Raw genomic sequence first — 16,518 nt, forward strand, 5'->3', positions numbered from 1 at the left:
TAATCCATACGCAACATTTAAGGCTTCACAATTACAGTCTGTTTGGTTGATGAGTAAATGAGGAAACGTTTGTTAAAATTTTATCTAGACTGTTGAGTTTTGATTTTAATGTTGGATTTAGGTTATACACTTAAGTTTGATTGCTTCTTTGGCGATTTTAATCCATCTCTTTTAAACATTTATGTATTTTATGTTTTGAGTTGTGATTGAGTTTTAATTTGTGTGAAATATTTTTGTGGATTGTATTGTGTAACCTTTTGATTATATGTGATTTAAGTGAATCTTTAGATCTCATGTTTTTTCTCTCTCTTCACATTGAAGAGGTTTTCCACATCAAATTTTCTTGTGTTTTCTTTGATATAAATTTCAAGACCCTTGAAGATCTATGGGATGAGGATTCTTAACCTTTTATATATCAATTTTCACTAAATGTCATCTATCTTTAGATCTGTTTGTGTTTAGTCTTGATTGTTACTTAAGGTCTTGAATGGTTGGATGGGAAGATGAAGAAGATAATACAGGAGAGAGCGAGATAAGAGAAGATGATGGGAAGAGGAGATTGAAGAAGTAGAAGATAGAGACAGTTTAATAATAACCCCTTCGTATATTGTTAGAATTTAACGGTCACTATATATATTTAATAATGGAATATGGAATATTGAAATTAGGGTGGAACTTATAGATTTAGGAAACCTTGGGTGGAACATGTCGTTTACTCTAACAAATATTTTCAATCTTCTTATTTGAACTTATCTGGCTAGTTTATTAATAATAAGTAAAGATTCTTTTAACAGTGCACGTTTGTATGGAAAATCTGTCTAAACATTGTATTAAATAAATGTAAAAATTTTTTCTATCTTCTAACTTATATAATATAAGACTCATTTACCATGTGTTTTTAGTACATAATATTAAATAAAATAAAAATAAATATGTATTTGCGCCTCAAATATCGAACACTTTGATGGTCAAAATAAGCTACCTATATAAATCGAACACTTTGATGGTTAAACTTAGCTATTGCAACTGAGTGATGCTATTGGCTCTTCGCATTTTTCTTACTAGACTCCGATTATTTTTCCTTCTTTATTATAGTTTTATCCTTTATAAAAATTATAAGGAAGATAAAGTATTTAATAATATTCACATACATTATTCTCTTACAACATTTTTCATACACATTTCTCTACAACATATGATTATATGAAAGTTTAATTTAACTTAATTAACCAATCATATCTTTCACATAATGTTGTATGAAAATTATGTATATGTAGTATTGTATTACCAACTCATCTAGAATGAATCTTTTGCTATTAATTAAATTTTTTTATTTACTTTCTACATCGTAAATCCAAAATATATAGATCATGACTAACGAGTTTCTTATAGTACTAATAATATTTTTTGGGTTTATTTTTTATCCTTTTTTATTATTTCTAATTTCAATTGTTTTGTACATTTATCAGATTTATATATTTATATATTTTTTTCTTTTATTTTTCTTTTTTAAGAAAATATTTCATATGAATCAGATTGAAACTTAACAAAGTGTGCAACCGATTATATGTTTGATTGATATTAATTGAAGATAAAAGATAATAGTATATATAAAGAGAAAATATAATATGAATGGTGAAATATTTATAAATGACTGGGTTTATTTAGACATTTAGATATGTTTTTTAAAAAATTATAAAGGATAAACTTAGAAATAGGGTTTATAAAGATAAACGATGGGTCAAATAACATCACTTTTACTATAAAAATATTTTAGAGCTCGTCTGCTTGAATTAATTTTTTTTCATACCAACTGTTAAGATTTTCTCTTCATATGGGGCTGATCGCTTCAAGATTCTCCCATGAATCCATGATGCATTCATTTAATACTACATTAGATAATTATAAACAAATATTTTTTCTAGTCAACAAGCTCTATTGTTCAATATAAGTGCTTGTAATAATCTTGAATTTCTGATTTAACACACATCATTTAGTATTTTCTTTTCTTTTGGTAATTAAGCTTAAAATAGAAAAGGAAAAATAATGTATACAGTGGCCTATAAAAGCAATCAATCTACCACAGGACAAACTCCTAATATAGAATCAAAAATAAAAGTTTACCAAGATTAAAGAGTTATACAAAAACACTATCTTCCAAACACATCTTACCATCGACAAGCAGTGGGTTAGGACAGACAAAAGCTATACAAGACCACATGGACGGAGGGAGGGGGGTCAAGGAGGGTCATTGACCTTCATTGACTTTGAAAAATTATCAAATATATATGGACTTTACTTTTAAATTCATCAAATATTCAATATATAAAATTAAATTCTTAGTTTTTGCAAAAAAAAATCCCACACAACATTTAATAAATTAATAATGAATTTATATCTATTATTTAATTGTACAAGAACAAAATGAAGAAGTTTGTATATTTTTTTACATATTTTATAAAATAAATATCATTTCTAAAATTTGTTTTCAAACTAATTATTTCAATTGTTTTGGATTTCAATACTTCTTACTATATATATTTCTACAGTGGCGGATTCAGAAATTTTTTTAGAGGCCAAATAAAAACTAATTTATTTAATATTTTTGTTAGGGTAGCCAATCCAAAAATTATATATATTATATTAAAGAAAAAAATTGAGGGTGGGCCAAGTGGGCTGGATCCGCCCATGTTTCTAAGGGCTAGCTTACAACCCCGCCACAACCTCTCACTTAAATTGCGATGCTCAGATGAAAATCAAACCTAAGACTATGTACTTATCCACACTATCCCCACTTGTGTTTAAACTATTAGACACCTACAGTAGTCACATCAAAATATTGAAGTTAGGAAAAAAAAGAACAAATATCAAAAATCTATATTTTGATGCATTATTTTAAGAGTCGAAACATAAAAATGAAATTATATAAAAGTTATGATATTTTACTATAAAAGCTAGATAAATATTTTGAACTTTTATAATAAGAATTTTATTGTAGTTTAATTTGAAGGTGTTATTATTTGTGTTGGCTTAATAACTTGTTCATTAATAAATTTTCTTAGTTTTGTTTTACACAATTATTCCTATTTTAAACACATCATAAATATATTATTTATAAAGAGTTATAAATAAATACTCATATTTTTTTATAATATATCCAATATATTATTATTATAAGCTTTTTACAATTGTATGTGTTTAATTCACGTCTTTACCCTTATTATGAGTTTTTAACCCTCTTCAAAACATACGCAATATAATCATTACCAAGGACAACACAACTTTTGTACGTGGTTCAGTGTATCCATCACTTTCATATACCTATTTTATAAACCAAAAAAAAAAAAAAAAAAAAAAAACTAAAATTAGAAGCTCTAACTCATACAAATTTATTTAAATTAAGTTTTTGAAAATCACACCTTGATGTCAAGTTAGCGTTTTCATTGCCGTATCCTGCAAACTAACAGATTACGTACTCACATGCATGCTTAAAAACGTTTTTGATACATCCATCGACTTAACTATTTTTAATCACACATGATCTAAAAAACACCCCTGTTCTTACTCATGTGGTGCCTATCTGGCTATCTCAATGTGAACTTAATTTTATATTACCCTCTTTTCTCGATATTCATTGATTCTTGTGAACTTGGAAACAAGAGAAATGACAAAGAAACTGGCAACTTTAAGTATCATCCCAAAAGCTCCACTTCAAAGGATCAAGATGCACTTTCCATTTTCTTATTCATCAATTTGGTGATTTAATCAATCGATCACCACTCACCAGTTTCAGGCAGTTATATTCTCTAACCCCGAACAATGTAAAATAAAAGACAAAACTTATAAAATATGAAAGAAATTGTGAGAACTCAACCAAATGAATCTGTATCTTCTAAATAATATTATAAGAATATATATATCGATCTTTGGAGTATATATTAATACACCATGCATACATATGCGTTATAAGGTTATGGTCAAAGTCGCAGGTTTTTAAATTATAAAGAAAGAGGTCATTACACAAGAAAGAGGCTATGAAAGGAGGCAAATTGGCAACAATTAAAGTATCAACTCTAAAATATTTCCTTCTCTACAAAACAATATTATTGCCAATGTTCCCACTGCTCTTATTATTCCTAGCTACACTTGTGCAACATCCCAGCCCAGGTGATCATATCCACCTTCTCCTGCCGCAATCCGACGCCAGAAAATACGATATTCCGAGCTTGTCATGCCCGAGCTGGCACCTGCCATGGAAACTAACGACACTGTCGGATTCGAAACTGTTCCAAAAGAGTGTGAAAACTACGTGGAGCAATACGTGTCAGGTGACCAATCAAGAAAGATTCGGCCGTCATTATTGATCTAGCTTTACGCTACGCTAGAAACCTGAAACTCGACGGCGACGGCAAGACATTTGGTCTTTGACATAGATGAAACACACTCTCTAATTTGCCTTACTATGCTAAGCATGGATACGGGTACGTAATCATAAAATAATTAATTTAGTTGAATTATTATCATACATTATTACCTATATATTCCTTCACATCTAGCCTAGATTTGTTTACTGTTGTTTGAGATTATAACAATGTCAACAATTGATATTAAACTTAGAAAAATATTCGAAGATTCGGCATAGATAAAGTCTAGTCTTCAATATTCTAATTAATGACTAGAAATTCCGGGTGGTTGAGTGACCAAGAATTATTTGTATAAAACTTTGGATGATGAGACCACCTCTAAGTTTGCCTGAACCTCACCCAGGACGGCAAGAAACTGGTCTTTGACTTAGATGAGACCACTCCTCTATCGCCCTTTTGGCTCAAATGGATATGGGTACCTACTCATATTTATTTTTTTTATCAAGATTATGTTAAATAATGTTATATATATAATTCTAATTACTACAATTTATTTTATATTGATATGGTGTGAAAATTAATATCTCAGGACTAAGCCGAGGGACACGACATCGATGAAGGAATGGTTTGAGGAAGCGATGCACCAGCTTTGCCGCGAGTCTTAGGTTGTACAATGAGTTATTGCGTCTTGAGATAAAGGTTGCCTTCCTCACAGGAAAATCTGAAAGCTTGAAAGATGCTACAAGAATCAATCTAAAGAAATCTCGGTACACCAGTGGGGAAACTTATCCTCAAGTAAGTATATATATTTCTAAATTGAAATTTTATTTGTTTGTATTTGGTTCCTCTAATATATTTTTTGGGTGCAGGGATCAGAGTCCCATCAAAGCTATAAATGTGAAATTCAAATCAAATGAAAAAGAAAGCTCGAGGAGATTGATGGAACAGAATTATTGAAACATAGGTGATCAATGGTCCGATATCACGGGAAATACCCTTAATAGTTTATTTCTTAATTAGTTTATTCAAATTAAATTAGTTATTCAAATCTTTATTCGATTATTTATTAGTTCAAGTAGTGATGGCAATGGGCCGGGCCGGACCGGGTACCCTTGGCCAGCCCAAGCCCAAGCCCGGCCTCATAACACAGACCCAAGCCCGGCCCAAGCCCACTACGAGTATGATAGGCAAAGCCCAAACCCCCGACGGGTTTTTATAACCGCAGGCCCGGCCCAAGCCCGCCTTTTTTAATAATGTTTATTTTTAAATATTAATAATTCAAATTTTTTTTTTATATTTTAATTTTAGAAATAATTTTTAAATATTAATTGAAGCTATTTCTGCAAATAATTTAAGCAATAATGAACAATTAAAACTTCATAATATTTGATTATACTAACTTTTCAGCTGTGCATATATGTTATGGTGAAATCCACTTTTATAGTTGAACCAAACCCATCTAACCATTTAAAGGCAATTTTAACAGGTTAAACCTTCAATATGGGATGAAAATTGAGGTTGGTTTGGGAAAAAGGATATATATATATAATAGATAATATTGCAATTAAATATATAGTATAATAAATGGTAATATAAAATTAATACTAAAATTTTTGGGGACGGGCTAGGCGGTCGAGCCTAAAGATATACCTATGCCCACCCGTACCCGAGGTCGGGCCTTAAAATCAAGCCAGGCCCAAGCCCAAGCCCGCCAACCTCGGGTAAAACCCGCCTCTTTTGGGTCGGGCCAGGTACCCAAAATATCGGGCCCATTGCCATCTAAGTCCAAATAAAGATATATTTTTTTCTTTATTTATTTAATTAATTAGGAATATTAGTTTTTTATGTTAATTAGTAAAATGAAAAACATTATAATAATAGTGATGTGATATTAATGACATTATAAATAATATTAAGATTATTTAACTTTAAAAACATTTATAGCATTATTCATAACTTTTTAGGTGAGGTTAACTATTTTTTCTTTTTTGAATTTTAATATTTGACTTTTGGCTAAGTTTATTATTGTTTGAGCCAAGCGGCAAGACACAACATGTATAACCAAGCTTTACTTTTGTAAAATTATTTCAATAAATTAAACTTCTCAGTAAATTAAAAGTTAGACCACCTAAGTTTTTCATTTTCAGATATCTTCTAGTATCCCAAATTTCTATTTTCTATATATATTCCACCTACATGATGAATATATATTGACCATGATGTTGGAAATGTTTTAATTCACATAAGGTGGCACATGGTTGTTTTGAAATAATTAAATTAGCTAAAGGGCATGACGTCATTTACTTGTGAATAGAGGTTTTATTACCATTAATAAAGAACTGCAATTTGGCAATTAATAAAGCTGCATGCTAGTAAAATGTTTCTCTCTCTCTATTCCTTAATGTTTTTTTCTTTCAGCAAAAGAATTGACAGAGGAACAAAGGGAGAAAATACACTACTTTCTTTCACATCATCAAGAATTTAATCATGAAACTAGGTATGTATTATTCTTTAATAAATAGTAAAATTCATTAAGTTTCCGATATTAAGATTTATGTTTATACAATTTAAGGCATATAAATATGATTATATTATAATTTTGTCTGATGAAATTGATATTAGTTTTTTTTTACCTGTGGTTAGAGTAAATCCAGGTTTAGAAGCTGATGTATTTTTCATTAAATTAATTTTTTATATATTAGGGTTCTTATGGTATAAAAAAATTAGATTGGGTTTGGAAATTGACAAATAAGATGACTGTCAAATTAGATTGGATTTGTAAATCTCTTAAATGGTTGGAAGTTAATGGAATCGAATTTTCTGAGTTGAAACATGATTTTCAGACATGTTTCAATAAAATTTCCAAAAGTTTGGGTCAAACATTGACCCATAATACACTATTCTTTAGTTGATCCAGATCTTTTAAAGCCTTTTTTTTTTAAAAGTTTATAAAACCCAAATAAAAAGCCCAGCCGTTTTATAAGTGAGCCAGAGCCCAATTCAAACCCAAACCCAAACCCATTAAGAAAATCCATAAAGCCCAACTCATTAAGTATAAACGAGTGAAACTGATCCGGCCAAACGTCAATAGTTCAAACCGATCAACGGGTCAAACCAGTCCAGCCCGTTGACTAAACTAGTCAAAGGGCAAAAAGGGCTAATCGACTCGTGAGGGCATGTGCCCAACATGTGAAGCACATGCCCAACATGTGACAATGCACGACAATATGTGACGACATGTGTCTGGCGCGTGAGGGCATGTGGCAGTGCGTGGTAGGCGTCAGGTGCATGAGGGCACGTGAAGGATTTGTATAGGTTTATAAGTATAATTTTCTTTAGAGAAAGATAGAATGTCACTTAGGATATAATTATAGTTATTATTTAAGTTTGATAACTATATTACGTATAATTTGTTAGTCACGAAAGTGGCCAAATTAGAATGATTATCCCATAGATACAAACTAATTTAGATTCAATTACTCAAGATCATTAGATGCTTTAGTGAGATGACATGATGTATTTGACATGAATAATTTGAAATTCATAATTGTAGGATAGTTAAGGATCCTACAGTAGTAGATTAGTTAACCCTATAATTATAAACATCACTGAGGTTAATTAATGTACTTGATTAAGTGTGTTTAGTCATTCAAAGATAACGAACAGTCTAACGAAGTACATTTGATTACCAATTAAGAAAATTACATCAACTAAGTTTAATTATCATATATTTGTTATATCTCCCAAAAGAGTTTTCAATATACATTTATGTTTTAATAATAATAAATTTTAATATCTAAATCAAAATTATGTATTAGGCATAAATGTAACCCCTGCACCCATTGTATTACGTGTATGTTTGTATATAATTATGCATCGGCATGACTTTTGCATATTTTCTACTTTTTGTGTCTGGATGAATGAAAAAATTGTGTGGTTGGTTGTGAGTGCCTTTTTGGTAGTATGTTTATTATTTGAGTGTGTTGGATTGGTGACTGTAATAGAATTCATATTGGTAGTTATTAATGTATATCATGCGTATGCATAACATATGTTGAATGGAGTTGTAGTCGAATATTATTTGTTAGTGATTTCCTGATTTGAGTTGGTGAAAGAAATCCAGTCATTAGTGGGACTGGTTTGTTTGATGATAATGAAAGTGTTTTGTTAACATTTGTCTTGATAAGGACATTATTGTTGAACCATTAAGAACATTATATGTGTTTTGATATATAATTTGTATTGTAATACATGGAAGGGACTGTGTTGATTCAATGGCATATGACTTTCATGATCCTTATAGGTTCTTGCTCAATAATGTTTATATTCTGATCATTTTAGAATAGCAATGCTAGTTTTACAAAGACACATACAAAGGGGACATATAATGTTTATATGCTGAACGCGACTTGACTTTACTCATTAATACAATATCAATGGGCGTAGAATTCGCCTTATAAGCATCCAAATCACTTTAAACATTGTTCTTATCCTTTATTCAACTAAATACTTCCATAACCACGTGTGACTTCTGAGTCCACTTAACATTTCTCACATGCTAAAATTGGTTCAAAATCAAGCACAACAATTTCAAACTTAATTTTCTCCTCATCTAAGTCTTTATTAGGAAAATATCAGTCTTCATAGTTAGTAGTTAATTAAAAAATATATTAAAGAAAAAAATATTGATTATACCAAAAAAGAAAGAAAAAAAAAAAAAAAAACCTGACCTGTATCAGAAAATTCTTCAAAGTTAAAAGATAAGCTTGAACGTTGTGGAAAAGTTGGATTCTTCCTGGGCATGAGCCCTCAGTAACATGCCTTTGTTGACAATGAAAATATTAAAACGATTGAGGCAAGAAATATGAAATTTATTTATTTAAGTTTTAATTTTTTTTTTTCTCATTTCTGCTTGCTTGTTTGATATAATACTTTTACAATAACATTATTCTTCCTTCATTTCTCATACTGAAAAATTAGATACTGATACATATTTAATGTTATTTAAAAAAAAAAAAAAAACTTTATTACAGTAAGTATTCAACTCATAAAACCATAAGTTACAGTCAACACCCATATTATATATACAAATTTAAATTTCGAGAAATATGTCTGCACCTGTGTAGCTTAATTTTGTTGCCCAAAATATATATGCTAAACTGTGAATATTTGTTAGAAAAACCATTGACTTAAGCTTCAGAGAGTACACTTTATATCAGACCCTTTGGTCCCCCAATAAATATTGTCTCACATAAATATCAGATCAACCGCGCTTCCCTGAGATCCACTCAATTCAATTGCTATTTCATATTTCATATAATTAATGTGGCTAGTAGAAATAACGTGCCCAAATTCTGACCTCAATCGTTTAAATATTTTCAATTGTCAACAAAGGCATGCTACAGAGGGCTCCATGCCCGGAGAAAGAATCCAACTTTTCCACAACGTCCAAGCTTATCTTTTACTCTCGAAGAACTTTCTGATACAGGACAGGTTTTTTTTTTTTTTTTTTTTTAATCAATATTTTTTCTTTAATATATTTTTAATTAACTAACAACTATGAAGACGATATTTTCCTATAAAGACTTAGATGAGGAGAAAATTCAAATCTGAAATTAATATCATGTATAAAAATCAAGTTTGAACTTGTTCATCTCTATTTTCTCTTCTCATTAGTTTGATCAGGTCGAATATACACCTTGCTTTAGCCTATATACAGAAGAAAAATTATGCAAATTCAAAATAAAAAAACATTTATTAGCCAGCTACCATGAAAGTGTTTTCAGTATTCTTCTTCCTGCTAGCTACAGTTGTAGCAACGTCCCGCGGTAGCCAGGATTCTTCAGACTCTCATGCCTCAGTTGGCGATTTGCCGTGGAAGCTAATATATTAGAGGATGGAAAACAGTTCCCAAAGATGTGAAAAGTACGTGGGCATTAACTGCTAGGCTATCAGTACAGGAAAGACTCCAAAGCCGTCACTGATGAGGCTGGCGCTATGTTAAAGCCTCAAGCTCCCCCGCGACGGCAGAAACATATGGATCTTGACGTTGACGAGACCTCTATCTCTCATGTGCCTTTTTTTTCCAAGCATGGATTCGGGTATGTATTCATAAACCGTTACGTTACAACAAATATAATTAAAAGATTTGATTGAATCATGATAGTATAAGGGTTTAGTACGTGTGATAACATAGAGATATGACCATGGCTGAAAATTTCAGGGCAGAACCGATTAACAAACGTTGCGTATGAATTGGTCTCCACTCAATTCAATTGCTATTTCATATTTCATATAAAGGCCGAACGACTTGTGCATACTCAAGGTTTACTGTAATGATAAGTTGGTACTCAAAAGGTTTTAAAACGATAAATAGGTACCTTCCGTCATATTCTGTTAGTGATTTTTGTTTATTAATAGGAAAAGACTAAAATGCCCTTCAAAGTTTCAATTTTAGTTTTTTATAAATTTAAAAATTTCTAAAAGGCCCCCTAGGTTTGCTAATTTAATTAAACACCCCCATATATAAAAAGTTTGTTAAATAACAAAAACACCCCCACCACCCCAGTGCCAGATTCCGGCCATCATCGCCGGAATCTAGCCGAAAAATTGCATTACGACACAAATCCATCGGATCTGTGTCGTAACTTGCCGATCTGACCTTTTCCGGTCAGATCCGCCATGGATCTGGTCGGAAAAGGTAAGATCTGGCCGTCAAAGCAGCAGCCAGATCTGGCCTTTTCCGGCCAGATCCGTGGCTGATCTGGCTGGAAAAGGCCAGATCTACTGCCAGATCTGGCCGTCGACGCCGTAGATGGAGTTTTACGGCGTCGACGGCCAGAGCTGGCCGTAGATCTGGCCTTTTGCGACCAGATCAGCCATGGATCTGGCCGGAAAAGGCCAGATCGAAGCGTTACGACACAGATCCGACGGGTCTGTGTCTTAACGCAACTTCCCGGCCAGATTCCGGCGGTGATGGCCGGAATCTGGCACTGCAGGTGGCAGGGGTGTTTTTGTTATTTTATAAAAATTTTATATATTGAGGTATTTAGTTAAATTTGTAAACTTAGGGGGTTTTTTAAAAATTTTTAAATTTATAAAAAACTAAAATTCAAACTTTTAAGGGCATTTTAATCTTTTCATTATTAATAAACAGTAATAAACAGAAATCACTAACAAAATATGACGAAAAGTACCTATTTATCATTTCAAAACCTTTTAGATACTAACTTATCGTTACGATAAACCTTGGGTACGTATAAGTCGTTCTCCCTTCATATAAATTAATGTGGCTAGTAGAAATAAGTGCCCAAATTCTGACCTCAATCGTTTTAATATTTTCAATTGTCAACAAAGGCATGCTACAGAGGGCTCCATGCCCGGAGAAAGAATCCAACTTTTCCACAACGTCCAAGCTTATCTTTTAACTTCGAAGAACTTTCTGATAAAGGACAGATTTCCGGAGAATTAATAAAAAAACAAAATCCCTTTGATAATTTCATTAAAAAAAAAAAAAAACTTGTACATGCAATTTTTAAACTCCTTATAGACAAATTATGTCATATAATTTTATGTAAAAATTAAGGGGATCGGGGATCTTGCTCAATCCACTATCATGGAATAGTATATACTTGTAGTCCAATTTAACTTATTTGTGGGTATCCCAAATGGTAAGGACAAATTAGAGATAGTGTGAATATACATATAATCTTCAGTTCGATTCTCTATCTACATTATCCACAATTTAAACGAGAGGTTGTGGTGGTGGGTTGTTGCTAGGGGTGAAATCAATTCGAGTATATGGGTACTCGAACTCGACTGCTACAGTACTGAGTTCTAGTTTGAGTTCAAGCCTAGTCAAGCTTGATGAATTGAGTTTGAACTTGAACTTGGTATCTAAAAGTCGAATTTCAGTTCGGTTAATCAAGTTTTAATTAAGCTTTTCAAGCTTAATCAAGTTTTGGTCGAGTTTAATCGAGCTTTTTGAGTTTTTTGTCCAATGATCAGACTCGACTCGTGAGATTATTCGAGCTATTGGAACTCAACTCGACTAATATGGAGTCGAATTCAAGCCAAAGTCGAGTTGCACAAGCAACTCAACTCAATTTTTACCCCTAGTTGTATTGGCTAGTCTCTCCTGAGAATTAGTCGAAGTGCATGTAAACTAACCCAAACACTTTGGTCAAAAAAAAAAAAAAAAAAAAAAAAAAAGATATAGTCCAATTTTTCATATGGATATGTGCTTAGAATATAAGAAATAAATCTAGCTATGAATTGATGTTCACGCAATTAATGACCAATAGATTGGCTTAGTGGACACGATTGGATACGATTAAATTAATAAAAACATAATTAAAAAAATATTTTGTTCTATTTCTTCATAATTATTATTATTTTTTGCTGTCTTTATCTTTTGTAATTTGCTCTTAATTCTACGGTTTTTATTTTATTTGATTAAATTAGTCAGTTAGGTTGATGAGATAATGAGGCTAAGTTTTGTTCATTTTTTTTATAGTCTTTTTGTTTTGTATTTTTCTCTTAATACTACGGTTTTTTATTTTAATTTGTTATGGTCTTTTTACTTTTTAGTCTGTTAGATTGATGAGAAAATGAGACAAACTTTTGCTGTTTTTTTACCTCCTTTTTGTTTAGTAATATTGCTCTGAATTCTAATTTTTTTTTTTTTTTTTTTTTTTGTTATTCAAGTATATCTTTTATAGTCTTGTTACGATTAGAGCCTAAATATCAATTATATCTTTAACATCATACACAAAACCAATCAAGAACACGATTTTACCATGGTTCACTTGTTCAAGATTGAACAAACTGCGTCCACGTTGAGCTCTAGAATACTAAGACTCACTGCACTAGGATTATTGAGAGTTAACAGAGTACAATCACAACCAAACAATCGCAAAACCCTCTATACAGACTAATCACTCAAATCAACCACAATAACCCTTAATCCTAAGAGAAAACTATCCTAGCTTCTCTACCCTTGAAGGGAACACAACCTTCTAACCACGATTCAACAGATTGCACAATGGATTACAAGATTTAGAGTGTACAGATGAACCTTAGCAAAGAGAAAGTTTTTAATCGAAGAAGAGCGACATGTGTTCTTTAAAAGCTGAAAAATCACACGCTTATATACCGTTGACCAACAAGTGGAGTGATAACCATTGGATTAGTCACAGATTGACGATCAGGATTGCAAACAATAAAGGACCAAAACGGCAACGCATGGTGTTAATCCATATGGCAACATTTAATGGCTTCACAATTAACAGTCTGTTTGGTTGATGAGTAAATGAGGAAACGTTTTGTTAAAATTTTAATCTAGACTGTTGAGTTTTGATTTTAATGGTTGGATTTGGAGTTATACAGCTTGAAGTTTGATTGCTTCTCTGGCGATTTTAATCCATCTCTTTATAAACATTTATGTATTTTATTTGTTTCAGAGTTGTGATTGAGTTTTAAATTTGTGTGAAATATTTTTAGTGGATTGTAATTGCTGTAAACTCTTTTGATTATATTGGATTTAAGTGAATCTTTAGATTCTCATGGTTTTTTACTCTCTTCACATTGAAGAGGTTTATCCACATCAAAATTTTCTTGTGTTTTCTTATGAATTAAATTTCAAGACCCTTGAAGATCTATGGGATGAGGAGTCTTAACCTTTTATATATCAAATTTCACTATAAATGTCATCTATCTTTAGATCTTGTTTGTGTTTTAAGTCTTGAATTGGTTACTTAAAGGTCTTGAATGGTTGGATGGGAAGATGAAGAAGATGAATACAGGAGGAGGAGGGCGAGATGAACAAGAAGATGACGGGAGGAGGGAGAGATGAAGAAGTAGAAGATAGGAGGGCAGTTTAATAATAACACCTTCGGTATATATGTTAGAATTTAACGGTCACTAATGATATTAATTTAATAATGGGAATATGGAATATATGAAATTAGGGGTGGGAACTTATAGATTTAGGAAACCTTGGGTGGGAACATGTCGTTTACTCTAACAAATATTTTCAATCTTCTATTATTTGAACTTATCTGGCTAGTTTATTAACTAATAAGGTAAAGATTCTTTTAACATGTGCGACGTTTGGTATGGAAAATCTGTCTAAATCAATTGTATTAAATAAATGTAAAAATATTTTCTATCTTCTAACTTATATAATATAAGACTCATTTACCATGTGATTTTAGTACATAATATTAAATAAAAATAAAAATAAAATATGTATTTGCGCCTCAAATATCGAACACTTTGATGGTCAAAATAAGCTACCTATATAAATCGAACACTTTGATGGTTAAACTTTAGCTATTGCAACTGAGTGATGCTATTGGCTCTTCGCATTTTATCTTACTAGACTCCGATTATTATTTCCTTCTTTATTATAGTTTTATCCTTTATAAAAATTATTAAGGAAGATAAAAGTATTTGAATAATATTACACATACATTATTCTCTTACAACATTTTTCATACAACATTTCTCATACAACATATGATTATATGAAAGTTTAATTTTAACTTTAAATTAACCAATCATATCTTGTCACATAATGTTGTATGAAAATTATGTATATGTAGTATTACTGTATTTATGCACAACTCATCTAGAATGAATCTTTTGCTATTAATTTAAATTTTTTTATTTTACTTTCTACATCGTAAATCCAAAATAATATAGATCATGACTGAACGAGTTTGCTTAATAGTACGTAATATTATATTTTTTGGGTTTATTTTTTATCCTTTTTTATTATTTCTAATTTCAATTGTATTTGTACATTTATCAGATTTATATATTTATATATTTTTTATTCTTTTATTTTTCTTTTTTAAGAAAATATGTCATATGAATCATGATTGAAACTTAACAAAGTGTGCAACCGATTATATGTTTGATTGATATTAATTGAAGATAAAAGATAATAGTATATATAAAGAGAAAATATAATATGAATGGTGAGAATATTTATAAATGGACTGGGTTTATTTAGACATTTAGATATGTTTTTTAAAAAATTTAAAAGGATAAACTTAGAAATAGGGTTTATAAAGATAAACGATGGGGTCAAATAACATCACTTTATAACTATAGAAAATATATTTTAGAGCTCGTCTGCTTGAATTAATTTTTTTTCATACCAACTGTTAAGATTTTCTCTTCATATGGGGCTGATCGCTTCAAGATTCTCCCATGAATCCATGATGCATTCATTTAATACTACAATTAGATGAATTATTAAACAAATATTTTTTCTAGTCAACAAGCTCTATTGTTCAATATAAGTGCTTGTAATAATCTTGAATTTCTGATTTAACACACATCATTTAGTATTTTCTTTTTCTTTTGGTAATTAAGCTTTAAATAGAAAAGGAAAAATAATGTATACAGTGGCCTATAAAAGGCAATCAATCTACCACAGGACAAACTCCTAATATAGAATCAAAAATAAAAGTTTAACCAAGATTAAAGAGTTATACAAAAACACTATCTTCCAAAACACATCTTACCATCGGACAAGCAGTGGGTTAGGACGAGACAAAAGCCTATACAAGACCACATGGACGGAGGGAGGGGGGGTCAAGGAGGGTCATTGACCTTCATTGACTTTGAAAAATTATCAAATATATATATGGACTTTACTTTTAAATTCATCAAATATTCAAATATATAAAATTAAATTCTTAGTTTTTGCAAAAAAAAAATCCCACACATACATTTAATAAATTATATAATGAATTTTATATCTATTATTTAATTGTACAAAGAACAAAATGAAGAAAGTTTGTATATTTTTTTACATATTTTATAAAATAAATATCATTTCTAAAATTTGTTTGTCAAACTAATTATTGTCAATTGTTTTGGATTTCAATACTTCTTACTATATATATTTCTAAGCAGTGGCGGATTCAGAAATTTTTTTTAGAGTGGGCCAAAATAAAAACTAATTATATATTAATATTTTTGTTAGGGTGAGCCAAAATCCAAAAATTATATATATTAATATTAAAGAAAAAAAAATTGAGGGTGGGCCAAGTGGGCTGGATCCGCCCATGTTTCTAAGGGCTAGCTTACAACCCATCGCCACAACCTCTCACTTAAATTGCGAATGCTCAGATGGAAAATC

Source organism: Pistacia vera, unplaced genomic scaffold (genome assembly GCF_008641045.1).
Source record: "Pistacia vera cultivar Batoury unplaced genomic scaffold, PisVer_v2 Contig176, whole genome shotgun sequence".
NCBI classification, from domain to species: Eukaryota; Viridiplantae; Streptophyta; class Magnoliopsida; order Sapindales; family Anacardiaceae; genus Pistacia; species Pistacia vera.